This window comes from Jaculus jaculus, chromosome 6, assembly GCF_020740685.1.
Source record: "Jaculus jaculus isolate mJacJac1 chromosome 6, mJacJac1.mat.Y.cur, whole genome shotgun sequence".
Classification (NCBI taxonomy): domain Eukaryota; kingdom Metazoa; phylum Chordata; class Mammalia; order Rodentia; family Dipodidae; genus Jaculus; species Jaculus jaculus.
Window position 1 is genome coordinate 25,459,585 of NC_059107.1, and position 13,694 is coordinate 25,473,278.

The following is a 13,694-nucleotide window of genomic DNA, read 5'->3' on the forward strand; positions in this document are numbered from 1 at the left end:
CGTCTGCCCACCCTTTCCTTCCTCCCTCTCCCACATCAACAGTAAATCTATGCAATAGGGTCATCTTTGAACAAAATGGGACACCATGAGGCATAAATTCCAGCATCCTGTTTAGTGCCCCCTTTAAAGAACCTTGGCGCGCTAAAGGTCCCTTGAATATTGGTGAGAGAAAGCTGGAGATGAGGAAATTCCAGGGGTGGTGCATAAGGAAAGGGTTGTCATACTGAAATGTTGGCATCATTTGTTTGTCACAAACAAACTAAAGGACAGCAAGTGAGGGTTGCACACCAGAAATAACACAGACCACCACTATAGTGACATTTAGAAGATTTTCTTTTTGTCAATTGGGATTCTAGGAGAGGAGTTTGGAAATGTGTAAGACAGATTTTACACTTCTTGAGATCCAGTCACCTTTGGGGGAATCTTCAAATGTTTGCAACAAAAAAAAAAATCACTTTGTTTACCGCCTGTGCTGAATGCAACACCCATTCACAATGCCAAGCCTTGAGAACAGGACCTACGTTGTGATGACAAATATCACTGCCTCAGCCAATATCACTGCAAAATGTACTTAATAATAAGCATTTCCAGAACCACGGAAAACAGAAAACCTACGTATGCTGTTTCCTGTTTAAGGGTCTGGAGTTAAGATGAAGGGAGAATCACAATGTCAGGAGGTCTCTGCTTTGAACTGCGTTGAGTGTTTACTTAGCACATCTCCAGGGAGGATGGCTGGAGGTAGGTAAGGGAGGAGGAACCAGAAACATGGAGGGATCAAAACCATCATTAGCAAAATGACTGCAGATGTTAAAACAGAAGAATAAGACAGGAAAAGACAGGAAGGCAACAAATGTGAAACTAAAGCCTATGTGAGAGAACCCTGAGGAACAGTGCTCCCCAGCTGTGAATGGGGTCAGGAAGATGAAGCCTAGACGGCTGGATATCAGCTGAAATTGACTTTCCAACATTGTCAAGATAGCCTGTCCCTTCAGAGTAGAAGACACAGTTATTCATCTAAGTGACATGCCTACAACAGCATTGTTGCTGCAATTTGTTCATCTTGGAAAAATTCAAAATTAAAAAAAAAAATACAACTCACTTAAAAGTAGACTTCAAAGCACTTTTTAAAACAGAATTCCATAAACCAGAGGTTACAAAGTGGTTTTCCATGGGCAGAGTCCCACCCAGTACTATTTAAAAGGAACTTGCTTTTAGAGTAGAGCTTCCATTCCCCTGGCTATGGCTCTTAAGCTTCATGTAGACACTAGGACTGCAGCCCATTTTAAGGCCTCTCTGCTTGCTCTCCCTAATAGGTAGGAAAGTTAGCTCTGACATTCATGCATCTTCATTTCATGGGAACAATTATAATGCTAATCTGAGAGCACACCATGTTGCCTCTTTATCTCAACCCTTCTCCCTTTGCAAGGCATTATTCTGTGCTCTTCTCTGAGACTGGGAATTAGAAAATATATTTGGTTGCATGTTCAAGCCCTTTTCTCCAATCAGCTTTATCAGTAATAATGTTGACATCTTGATCTCCATCTGTCCTGCTCCCATGTCATTTCTCAACTGGGAACAAATGTGAGAGGAAGAAAGGGGAGCATTATTAATTGGCTCCTATAAACTCCAAGAGGATGCCAAGATTACACACTGGAGAATCTGATAGAAACCTAGACTGCTGCTTTTCATTAGGAAATGGGAGGTCTGGAACCTCTACCACGATATCTGCACATAGTGTCAATTGTCCAGTGAGGAGCAAAGATTGTCACCTTCCACTGGGTCATCAATGTCCCACTTGTCACTGTCTCTACCACCCTAATATCATACCCTGCTATTTGATTTTAACCAATCTTTTTTTGGCATTTAATGTTATTTCTACTATAATTATCCAAGTATCTTCCTTTAGAAAATGGTTCTCCCCATCCCACATGTTAGTAGAATCTTGATCATCAGGTCGAATCGCTAGTAATACTTTTGAATCCCCAGTGTGAAAGCCCCTGGGGGCACAGGTCAGATTGCAAAGCTCATGTGGCGCAGTGCTGACTTCTGACTCAGTGAGGCTGGAGATGTTTGCTGTTTAACCCCATGGCACTCTCAACACACAAGGACCTAGGTCAATGATGGTTTTCTTACTTTCAGGTGAGATTGCACTTGCTAGCTAAGATGGAGCCAACTTAAGCCTTACAGTAATAAATGAGTGAATGAATAAATAAATACTCCACTTATGGCTTAGGTTTTGGATCCAGACATTGGATGTACCATCTCTCTGGAAAAAGCAAAATAAAGAGCTGGAAAAAAATATTGAACTGCTCTAAGCAAAATACTTGTCAAATGACCCAGGAAATTTCCAGAAGCACCAATGTTTTCTCTGAATTAGAGGACTTGGAGAATTTCCCTAAGTACCTGTGTTGCTTAGGTCATGGAGCCTGAGGTTCTGTTTTCACAGCTAAAATAACCATCACCACACCAGCCATGCTCTTCTCAAAAATAGAATTTTGCCAAATCTCTGTGAATCAAATTACCTTTAACACCATCAGTGGTAAGGATAGGAAAACACCTTAATTTTTTTACCACAAAATCATTTATCACGTTATACAGATAGGACTAAAGTAGAGCCTTCCCTCAGTTCTCATGTTTTAAATGACCACTCCATACACTGTTGTTGGGCTCAGATGACAACAGCAGCTGTGTTTGTGTTGTTATCTAATTGACTACAAGTTTTTTTGTTTTTTTGTTTTATTTTTTTTTTTTTCCAACATGCAACCCACTTCAATGACAGCAGCCTACAGCGAGAGGCCAGGCAATGGTTCAGGGCCAGTTTGCTCTGGCATGGGACACCATGACAGGACCAGGGGTACAAGCATGCCATAAATCCAAATCCACGCACTGACTGCAAGTTTGAGCTCTTAGATACCTTATGCTCTACAGGGGTTATACAATAAGGATTTAATCTCACTTTTCTTTGATGGAGGGGGGGCGGGTGAGGGCTTTTTGAAACCTAGCATTTGCCTTCTTCATATATCCTGGTTAGATAATTCCTAAATAAAGCTAAGCTGCTCTGCTTACTTCCCTCTATAGGCTCTTACTCATGTCTTTTTTCTTTTTTCCTTGAAAATGAAGTCTCTCCTGTCTTCCTCTTGGAAAAGCTGACATGGCTCCCTTTTGAAAAGTGAAGTGGCCCCTAACTATACCTGGAATCCTGGCCATCATGGTATCAGTCACTTCAGAAAATAAGTACAAAGTAAACACAACCCCAGATTTCAACCAAGGAACTCAGGAAAGGACAATAGACTGAAGTCTGGCTTCACTTCTTGCTGTGAGTCAGAGCCAGGAGGTTCCCATTAAGGTGTATATGAATTGTATTACTCCACACTGAAGTTTGTCTGTAACGTAATGTTGTAAAGCAGCCAAGTTCTTCCAGCCATCTCCTGGACCAATATTAAAAGCATATCAGTATCTAATTAGGCCTTTCATTTGTTTAAAAAAAGAGCATAGTTACAGAGATATTTTGTCTTAGGCTAAAGTAAAACCCGTTTTAAATAAGTTCATTGCTCCTATTGTATTAGTACCTATCAAGTTGTCATGTTCATCTGGAATGAGTTGCCATGAAAAGTAAAATAAATGCATAGAATTATGCATGGAGCATGCTTTGATATAGTTCAAAGTAATAGGCGAGGCATTTTCAGGGAAAATTTGTTCTACATCGTTGTTGCTGTCCAAATCCAAGGGACAAAATTCCTGGAGCTAAGTCATTTGGCAGGACAAAAGCTATTCAAGCAAGCTCAAATCATGAAGGAAAAAGGCAACAAACATTCTCTCTCATCTTTAGATCCTTCTCTTTTGCCCTAGCTCCAATCTTTTAAGAGAATCCCTGAATTATTTTAGACAAATATACTTTGAAAAGTGTTAAATCCTAAAAGATGTAATAGTTGACAAAAGAAGTGACTGCTACCTCTTCCCCCATAATATCTCCTCCTTATACTTCAAATCCCACTTCTTCAGATGATAACTTGTGAAGATGTCCCTCTCCATTAGGCGATCTTGCACCCTGGTGTGTTACCACCTTCAAAGACGAATGACCTAGTAAAAGGATGAGACAAACTGAAGTTCAAATGCTCCTGTGAATTGATGGTTCCAGCACTATAGCTGGGAGGTATCGTTCTCTCTTTTCTCTAATTCTGGTGTTCTGTACGGTAAGGACAATGATTATTCCATTGACTCCAAAGGAAATACGGGAGGGATCAGGGTTGAGAGAAATCGGAACAAGGGAATATATTCCCATGTTTCCTAGGGTTGGATAAAGCAGACAAACAAATAGGAAAAAAAAAAAAAAGCCTTTGGAAAATGTATTATTCCTTTCATTCATAACAGCCAAGACATGGAGTCAACCTAGATGTCCACCCTCAGGTGAATGGATAAAGAAAATATGGTGTATTATCCAGTCACAATAAAGAATAAAACCATGTTATTTGCAGGAAGATGGGTAGAACTGGAAATCATCATGTTAAGTACAATAAGTCAAATGCACAGACAAGTATCATATGTTTCTCTCATATTTATAATCTAGAAAATAGATCTGAAGAGAAAGGAGTGGGGTAAACAGAGAGAAGGAAGATCAAGGGTGGACATAGGGACAGTGGATTCAAATAAAGTACAATAATTGCATTTATGGAATTGAATGAAGTAGATTTTTCTATGCAATTAGTATCATTTAATCATTAAAAATAAAGAATGTGTACCATGGAGAGGCTTTCAAAAAGCAGCCAGGTATTTGTCCATGGTCACCAAGAGAAACAAAATGAAATGCTCAGAGAAGATAAAGCTTTGTGCCAAGCAAAGCTCCTCACTGTGAATGTGTCTTTTTCCCAGGGGGGATATTTAAAATAGTGCATTTCTGTCAAAATCCTGAAATCTGGACTATTCCAGAAGCTGAAACTTTTTGAGTGAAAACAAGGCACTCAAACATTTTGGGGGCATTTCCTGTGCCAGGTTTTCAACCACTAAAGTCCAAGGAAATGTTTCAAAATCTTAAAAGCCTTGACATTTGAACACTCCTACATATTCCAGGTAAGGTATACTCAGCTTGTATCCATAGCAATGATTCCTTGCTCTAAGAGCAAGAAAGGGAATGAAGGCTCTTCTCCTTTCCCTTTTCGGACTTACAGCATGAGGTGTGACTGCTAACAGTTTGATAAATGGGCTGTCCTTGTGTGCCTTGCTCCCAGCAAATATTGCTCTGCATTGTCTTACTGTTTGTACATGTCACATTTCTTCTATTAGATTGACAGTTTCTGAAAGCAAGAATTACTGTCTTTGTTATCTTAGCAAGATTAGCATGGAAACCCATGTTAGGAGAAGTTCAGTGTCTAAAGCCAAAGTGGAAAGCCAGCAGAGTGGTGGTGATACAATCCCAGCTCTCAGGAAGCACACGCAGGAGGATCTACATAGTGGTCCACACAGTGAGTTCCAGGCCAGCCAGGCCTATAGAGCAAAATCATACTTTTTATTTTAAAAAAAAAAGAAAAACAAAAAAACACTGAAGTAGATCCTGTCCCTTTGGTCCTTCATGTCTTGCAAAAGCACCTTCATGTCCCCCTGTGCCCTCTCTCATCCTAGTTTCAGTAAGTGGTCAACATCGTCGTGACTCCAAAGAGCCACACAATTTAGGGACAGTGTCCAGTAAGAACTCAAATCACCACTTGCTTATGGATTTATGCTCAACCATTCTTTTGGAGAAACATTTTTAAGGGTGACAGCCTCTGTATTCAGAAAAGTGCTTCCCCACTGATGTACAGTCTCGATGTTGACTGTGAGAGCACAGGGAGCCAATGTCCGTGATGGGCATATATGATCAGTATTTTAAAAAATGACTGGATCACATTATTTCTAAAATAAAACAATACCTTGTGTATCAGAAAGAAAAAAGAAAGAAACACACAAGAAAAAAAAAAGGAAGGTAAATATTTAAGGTTTCCATAGGTTGATATATTACTAGATCCTTTATTTGTACGAATATATATACTCATATATATGTTCATATACATACTGCATACATATACATACTATATACTATATACATATTTATGTACTATTTCTAGTTGACTTTTTATTAGTCCTATATTGTTTGAAAAATGTGGCTATACGCATCAGAATATTATTCAGAGTTGCAAGATCTCTCAAATATGAGAAGTCCACAGAATCTGATACTACAAAAGGAAAGAGAACATTTATGACTCTGATGGCATCCTTATTGTAGTCAGAATCCCATTAGGAAAGAAATACTAGGTATTTTAAAAAGAGGTGATTTAAAACAGCAGATGATTTATATGTTTATTGGAAGTCTGAAAGAGCCACAAGGACTGCTCAGATAATCCTGGTCCTGGGGCTGGGAAATGGAAGACGACTTGGTATCATCAGAACCCTGGGGCTCAGGGAAGGACCTCACAAAGCAGATACTCAGACCACTCAGGAACCACTGTGCAGAGCCTCTGAGGAAGGTATCAAATGATTGGAACTTGGATTCTGATGGTAAGCTCTAGAGGAGAGTACAGAGGTGATAGGGAAATGATAAAGTAAACTGGAGTGCTGCCTGCATATGCCTATGGGAGGGAAGCTGACTAGAACTGGAGTCAGACGAGAATATGACTTCTGCCTCTTACCACCTTCCAATTGCCTACCAATGCCCCAAGTTGATGCAACCTAGCCAGAAATTAAACAGCAAAGATGCCTGGGGAGTGGGGTTTGCATATGTCAGAGAAGAATGTAAAAGTTGGGGTTGGCTGAAGAGATGGCTCAGCAGTTAAGGATCTTGCCTGCAAAGCCTAAGGACCTGGATCTGATTCTCTAGGACCTATGTAAAGCCAGATGCACAAGGTTGCACATGTGTCTGAAGTTTGTTTGCAATAGCTAGAAGCCCTGGAATGTCCGTTCTCTCTCTCTCTCTCTCTCTCTCTCTCTTTCTTTCATAGATAAATAAATAAAATACTTTTAAAAATTAAAAAAAGTTGGGGTTCAGGATGAAAGACAGGAGATAAAATTATTCTGAGGAATAAATTCACTGAGTGGTATGGCAGGGTTTCTTCTCAGTCTTTATCTATTGTCTGCAACTGAAATGAAACAGATCTGGAAATGATTATACTAAGTGAGGTAACCCAGCTCCAGAAAGCCAAATGTCACATGTTCTCTCTCATATGTGGATCCTAGCTACAAATGATTAGACTTCTGTGTGAGTAGGAAGAAAACTCAGTAGCATAGGCCAGTAAGCTAGGAAGGAGATATAAAGGAAATAGAAAGGGAAGGGGGGATTTAATAGGATGGTACTGTATATATGTAAGTAGAAGAACAGATTAATGGGGGTAAAAAGGTCTAAGTGAAGTCAAGGGAAGAGACTGAGTAAGGAAAGGTGGAGGGATGGCTAATCAAAATCTAACAGGATATATATAAGTCATATGGAAACCTACTTTTTTTGGACAATGGAATATTCAGGAGCCATAGATTGTTACTACAGAATTTTTAATGCCAGGGATGGGATACCTTCCAGGGAGTTGCTGGCCAGGGAGGTACCTGATACCCCCAAAACATTATAAGCCATTGCTGAAGCCCTTGGTTTACCATCAGGAATAGATGGTAAGACCCTATTGCTGAAGACTCCACATACTTGGGCTGCAAGGTCACTGAGAAATCCTGCTGGAGCTGAGCTGAAAACCTCCTCCATGTAGACTAGCTGACAGAAATCTAGAAGAAAAGCCATGCTACATGTAGTTCAATGTGTGAGAGAGAAATCACCAGTGAAGATACTCAAGAGTGGACACTGTAAGCCTTAAATTTGGCCAGCCAGGCCAAATGAGCCAACGGGTACAATAGTGGCCTGTCTGTTATAGGGGAAACCAACCACCCTCTAATTTGACTGGAGGTCTGCTCCAAGGAAGGGAATAGATTATTCTACAAGAGGGGTAATCATGAGCCCTAGGGGTGTAACATCCGCTGCTGTCTGGCTAAATGTATATACTATGCTCGCCAAACTGCCCAGTAAGCATTTCTCTTAATGTTCATACCCTTATATTAATGCTGCTCTCACTTTTGGTTAGAGAAGCTTCTCTCTTTAGATGGTTGTGACCTTGAGATGACTCAGGAGGCACCATGGTGCTGAGGAGTGACAGAGAGTGCTCAGCACTGAAATATCTCTATCACACCTTCCAGGCTCAGGGTCCATTGTGGAAGAGGTGGTGCGAAGAATGTAAGAGCCAAAGGAAGGGTAGCACTCCTTAGAATGTGCTCCTCCAGACACAAAATGGCCTGGATGTCCATGACCTCACAGTGCCTGACACTACCTCCACAAGACCATCATAATAGGAAGAAAAGATCATGACATCAAAATAAAAGAGAGACTGATTGAGTTGGGGTGGGAATATGATGGAGAGAGGAGCTTCAAAGGGGAAAGTGGGGGGAGGGAGGGCATTACCATGGGATATTGTTTACAATCATGGAAGTTGTCAATTTTAAAAACTGGAAAAAATAAATAAAATGCTATAGACTGGGTGCTGTGGTTTGAATATAAAGTGTCCTCTATAGGCTCATGTATTTGAACACTTGGTATCCAGCTGGTGGTGCTATTTGGGAAGGTTGTGGAGCCTGCAGGAGGTAGAGTCTTGCTATAGGAACCGAAGTAATTCAGTCTGGGCCTGGCCCCACTTCCTGTTTATCCTCTCTTCCTGACTCTAGATGCAATGTGCTCAGGGGGCCTCCTCCTCTTGCTACCATGCCTTTCCTGCTGTGATGAAATGTGTCCCTTCAAAAATGTAAGCTGGAATAAACCTCCTCCTTCCTTAATTTTCTGTCAGTAAGTAAATATATGGAGTAACTTATGAGAAGCAACTTGTTTCATACAGTTCTGGAGACTGGAAAGGCAGAGTATGGCACAGGCATCTGGCAAGGGCTTACATGCTGGGTTATAACATGATAGAGGGCGCCCAATGATAAGAAAGCACACAAAAAAGAGCTCATTTTACAACAAAGCCACTCTGCAGTAACTCACATATGCTCCTGATATGACATTAATTCATCCCAGTGGGTACAGCCCTCATGATATAATCTCCTCTTACAGTCCCCACTTCTTAATACTGTTATAATGGCAATTTAATCTCAGCACAAGTTTGGAGGGTACAGTCAAACTACAGCATCATGCTATTTTTCCTTTCACTTTTGCCATAGTTAAATTCCACAAATTTAAATGTATGCATGATGGAAACTCACTCTTTTCTTCCTTCCTTTCTTCCTTCCTTCCTTCCTTCCTTCCTTCCTTCCTTCCTTCCTTCCTTCCTTTCTTTCTTTCTTTCTTTCTTTTTTTTATTTTTGGTTTTTTGAGGTAGGGTCTCACTCTAGCCCAGGCTGACCTGGAATTCACTATGGAGTCTCAGTGTGGCCTGGAACTCATGGCAGTCCTCCTACCTCTGCCTCCCGAGTGCTGAGATTAAAGGCATGCGCCACCACTCCCTGCTTCAAACTCACTCTTTCTTATAATTATTTAGTTCATGAGCCCAGTACTCTGCTTATAGCATGTGATTAATGGAAATTCTGAATGAATTCATGAGTATGTCTTTTTGGCTTTTGGTGCTGGGAGGATTGTTTCTGATTATTAGCCCTGGTTAATTGCCATTGAGAACTGAGTCTTGAGAAAATATATAGGAACCCAAGAGCAACCTCAGCAGTAGTACATAGACTTTGCAAGTACAGCTGTCCAACAGTTCCAATTGTATTCATCCCTGTCTGTATCCCCTAACTCTCTACTGTGAATTTATCAAACATTGCTTCTGCAGCTAACTACACTTTCATAGCTTAAGAGTGACATCCAGTGGCTTACAGTAACTTAATCACTTTGGTAATACATTTGGAAATCTAATCAGCTCTCCATTACCAATATAGATAGAAGAAATCTTAACATTCAAAACTATAAACAGAAAATATAACTTAAAGTCACCAGATTTACTCAAATTTGTTTACACTTGTCTGTTTTTGGAAAATTACTGAACACATTCTGAACACACATCTGTGACAATTCTGGTGATATTTGCTAAAGGCATGAACTAGTAAGCCCAGAAGGAAATGGGACACATTGGAGTAAAGCAAGGAAAATTAGATAGCTCCAGACCTATTTCTCAGGACCAGAAATTTAATATTTAGGTCTGAAGTGAATGTAGAAAAATCCACCTAGAACCAGGTTTGAACTAAAGTGTAAAAGTGCCTATCTGGAACTAGAGTCTATCTGTGCAGTGCTCATGGGATGGTTTGAAAGAAATGTCCCCAGTAGGCTCATGTGTTTTGAATACCTGGTCTCCAGCTGGTGGTAATTTGGGAGACAGATGCATGCCACTAGGGGATGGACCTTGATGTTTATTAGTCCAGCTCTACTGAGTGGCCATAGTTCATCTTTGTCTCTCTGTTACCTCCTGCTGATATATGACAATGTCAGTTAGCTTCCTACCCATGTTTTGCTTTTCCTACCATGATGAAGCTTCCTCTCAAAACTATAAGCCTGAAATAAACCCTGCTCTCCCATAAGCAGCTTTTTGTAAGGTATTTTGTTCCAGCAATGAAAAGGAAACTGCTACATTTCCATCCAGAGCAATACTTAAACTTGGGTGGGTACTGTGCCTGTCGTCTCAGGGATCATGCTATTCAATGAAGAGTCCTAGACAGCATCTTCTGAGGCAGGGGAGCCTTTGATGAGTAAAATGTCAGGGCAACAACTAACTGTCTCAAATTCAGGATGGTGCTCATTTCAATGGTATACTACATGAAGCTGAACATGATTTTCATAGGTAGTTTACTAAGTCAGTTTTACTTCAGTATAGATACAGTCTAAACCATCCGACCAATGAACCAAACAAGCAATCTCCATGTGTGTTTTTTAACATTTTATTTATTTATTTGTTTATTTATTTATTTATTTGCACACAGAGAAAGACAGAGAGAAGAGAGACAGAGATAGAGACAATGGGCATACCAGGACCTCTAACCACTGCAAACAAACTCCAGATGCAAGCACTACTTTGTGCATCTGGCTTTACGTGGGTACTGGAGAATCAAACCCCAGTTGTTAGGCTTTGCAGACAAGCACCTCAACCACTGAGCTGTCTCTCTAGCCCTTCCATGTGTGTTTTAAATCCCCCTGCCTCCTTTCAACAGAGGAGTCAAACCCATAATTCCCTAACATCTCATACTTTTATGAACTAGGAAATCTTTGCTGCCTGTTTAGATAGATTTTAGAGTGGAAAACACTAATTCAGAATTCACAGTAATTTAATACATTCTTCCAAATAAATTCTTCTCAGACAAGCTTCTTCTCCATTGAATACTATTTTCCAGAGGCAAGACAGTCAAAACATATGTATTCATAACTATGTAATGATGACTTCAAAGGAACGCTAAAGGTGGCTACAGTCAGAAGTATTGAGACACCTCTGGTTCAGCTCAGTTTGGCAGCAGGTTACAAGTGATGAGGGATCATGTGATAAGTATAGGGAACAATGTGCAGATATAGCAAGAGCGTTCTTCCATTAAGCAAATTCCATGGGGCAGCGGGATCAGATCTTTTTCTGACTATGGAATTTGCAACCAAACAGTTTCCACAGAGCTTGCTTGCCTAGTACATCAAAGCGATGGGTGGGGTTAGCTTTTCCTATGGAAATTTCCATGCATGGTTTAACACATATGGAAATGGAAAGGGAGAGCTATAAAAGTTCAGATATGCTTAAAATGTCAAAATGTTCTTTTCTGCAGTAAGAATGTCCTGCCATAATGACAATGAGGATGGGGAGGAAGACGGCGGCCTCACCTTCTTATTTCCAGGAAAAGGGAGAGCTCCCAGAAATCAAGGTGAAATAATTTTCAAAGTACAGACGCTTATGTTTTAATTATCAGTGTGAAGGGTGACATCTTAAATTTAAATAGAAACTAGAGGATATACAACTTTCAGTTTTTCAATTAACCAGACTTAGCAACTATTGAGAGGGTAAAATAGATATTCCAACTCAAATTGAAGCTTATTAGTACTTTTCTAGATAGGTGTTTTCCAAAAGCATGGGTTTTCTAGGACATCATATTTTAATGAGAAACACATTATGTGTCTTACTTAGTCCTAATCAGTAAATGTGAGAACTTTTACTTACCCCTCCATTCTATCATACCCGGGCAGCAAGTCTGTGCTTTATTTACTTAACCTTGGACTTTTTTTCTACCAAAATAAAAGAGACCACCAGAGATGGAATAAATCTGGGAAATATGCCAGAATTTGAAATGCCTTCATGGCTTATTCTGTGTGATAGAAGACTTGGTGATAACAGAAGATACTATTTTTGGAAGACCTTCATTCCCATTAGCACCCACCCCGCTGATGGTTCACTGTAGTCCACTGCTCTGCTTGCTGGCATAACTCCTTCAATGGGAGGGCCTTGTCTCATGACAGCCTTGTCTCACCCAATGAAGGAGCATTTCAAGGGAGAGCCTGAAAGACGACATATTTCAGGAATTGACTGACTTATTGATAAGACTTTGGAGTTAACTTTTGTCTTTGTAGAAAATGAAAATGGTCATCACTTAAAAGTGCAATGTAGAGTTAAAATAAAGAAAAAAGGTTCTCTTAAACACCCAATTTAGACTTTCTATCACCAGTTGACCCAAGGGACAAAGAATAAAATATAATATTAAATATTTATTAAAGAACCACTGGAACACAGATTATGTTGAAGAAGAAGCAAAAAGAGTATTTTTTTTTCCCAGAAATATAGGATACCATTCTGCCAATAGGTAGCAGGCGAGAAGCTCAAATTCTGTCTTTTCTAAAAGTTCTTATAGGGTCAGATCCTTATAAAAATGTTTCCATTTGCATATCCAAATGAAGGTCTCTCATGTAGTTCCCAAGAGGGAGAAGGGCTCGTATTAAATATGTAAAATGGTCCTTGTTCATCCCATGACTAAGACACTTGATACCATCCCTGCTTGTATTTCCAGTAACTCAAACAAGGGTATTTGAGTGCTCAGAAACTTCAGCTTTTTATGTCCAGTTAAAGTACCCATTAAATGAGACACTTAACCCAGACCTGTGTGACCTTCAATAAATGACCTTGGTGTTGTGCTCAATACCATTAAAAAATCAACCGAGTTAGAGTGGAAGAGAGAAAGGTAGCAAGGCTTAAAAAAATAAAAGTTAATTTAATATTTTTGAAAAAAATTAATATATGCTGATAAGACCTTAATAAACAAAATAAGGCACAAAAGAAGAAATTTTATCCTTTGGAAAATAAAAATAAGTACAACCAAATGTGCTGCCAAGAGTCTAAATAATAAAAAAACCTATATAAGCACATGGGTGCCCACTGGCCTGTTTCTTCTCTCTACACTTTGTTCTTAGAATAAATATACCATACTTTATTTACTATTACCCTATTTATAGATAGTTAGGTTACTCTAATTTTTATTATTATAAACAATATTGCACTAAAGTTCATTGTTTATATGTGGTTGTTTCTAGCTAGACTAGAACCCTAAAAATCTCTTTGGGGCAAAAGTCATACATAATGCAGGAGAGACAGCTCAGCAGTAAAGGGCACTTCTTGTGCAAGCATGAGGCCTGAGCAGGCCTAAGAGACTGCTCACGTTCTGTCCCCAGGACCTACATGAACATCTCGGTATGGCCA

General features: G+C 39.8%; 1 non-coding gene across 1 annotated transcript; it reads right to left on the reverse strand.

Moving 5' to 3' along the window:
- Nucleotides 1-2,753: 2,753 nt before the first annotated feature.
- On the reverse strand, nt 2,754-2,885 carry LOC123461931. Its single transcript, XR_006637976.1, has one exon. It is a non-coding gene; the product is annotated as a small nucleolar RNA SNORA42/SNORA80 family (small nucleolar RNA).
- Nucleotides 2,886-13,694: the final 10,809 nt, after the last annotated feature.